We start from the raw sequence: 1,337 nt of genomic DNA on the forward strand, positions 1-1,337 counted from the left end.
GGTCCAATGCTCATGAAGCCAGCCTGCCCTTGGGCCCCTGGGGAAATTAATCCTGGGGGAAACTGTGAAATGGAACAAAACATACATCTCTGAATTATCCCAGATGATAAGTGGAGTAATAAGTTGAAGGCTCCTCCCAGCTCGTCGGCCTGCCTTGCTTAGGAAGAATAGCTTTCCTGGGCTTCCTCATGTAGATCCTGGCAGTTAGAAGTAAGTCAGCCTTCCCCAGTGACAGGATTAGTCTTGAGGGACGTAAGCCAGGTACCAACCAAAAAAATCAAACCAAACTCATTGCTTTCGAGTCAAATCCAACTCACAGCCACCCCTCCTCAGGTTTCCGAGGCAGTATCACTATGGAAGTAGACTGCCCCATCTTCCTTCTGAGGAGTGGCTGGTGGGTACCAACAGTGTCTGCCATAGGTCTCAAAGGAAACCCAAGTAGCTTCTAGGTTTCTGGCTGATGTGCTGGAAGAATGGAAAGTCCTTGCTTGAGACAGGGAGCACTGGAAGAGGAGCAGGTGGGGGCAGGTGAGGGAAAGCTCCCGAGTTTGGTTTGGATATGCTGCGCTTGACTCACCCAAGAAGAGATTGTCAAGAAGGTGGTTGGGGTTTTGGGTCTTAGCCTCAGACTTAATATCTGACCAAAGTCTGTCCTGGAGATATAAATCAGGACAATATCTGATACAAACCAGATATTAATCATCAAAGCCACGGGCATGACTGAAAGTGCTCAGGGAGAGAGTGCTCTGAGAAGCCTGGGACCCCTCTCCTAACGCTGAAGTCACAGGCTAGCTCTCGGGGCACTGAGTTCACTGAATCAGAAAGCTGCTTCCCAGAAGCCCCTGCTCCTCAGGTCCTGGCCTCAGGGCAAAGTGAGCCAGATAGACACCCTGCTGCCATGACCCTCCGGGTGGGGCCATCAGTCAGGAGGGGGTTGGAGCCACCACCATCCCTAGCCCCAGCAGGCTGATGACTGCAAACTGCCTCCTGGTTCATTCCTGTCCCTGGTCCTGCCCTGACTTTGGGGGAAGTAGAGCAGATGATTTAAAGCCATCAGCCTCAGGCTGCTCTCCTGTCATTTCCCTACCAACCGGGGGAACATCGGAAAGAAAGGCAGAGGGAGGTTCTCAAATCTCTTGTACAAACATGGAAATTCTTTTCTCCTCTTTATCACAAGTTTCTGTTTCATAAGTTTTCTCAGTGCAAATAAAAGCCTAAGTTTACCAATGGATATTAAAACAATGAATTTTCCCCAAATGGAGACAATAAAATGGCTAAAGTTTTATGGAGTCTAATTACTAGGAGCAGTTCAAGTATGCAACCCTTAGCGAGAGGGC

The sequence above is a fragment of the Orycteropus afer genome, unplaced genomic scaffold, assembly GCF_000298275.1.
Source record: "Orycteropus afer afer isolate SDZICR_OR568_19922 unplaced genomic scaffold, OryAfe1.0 scaffold00009, whole genome shotgun sequence".
Lineage (NCBI taxonomy): Eukaryota > Metazoa > Chordata > Mammalia > Tubulidentata > Orycteropodidae > Orycteropus > Orycteropus afer.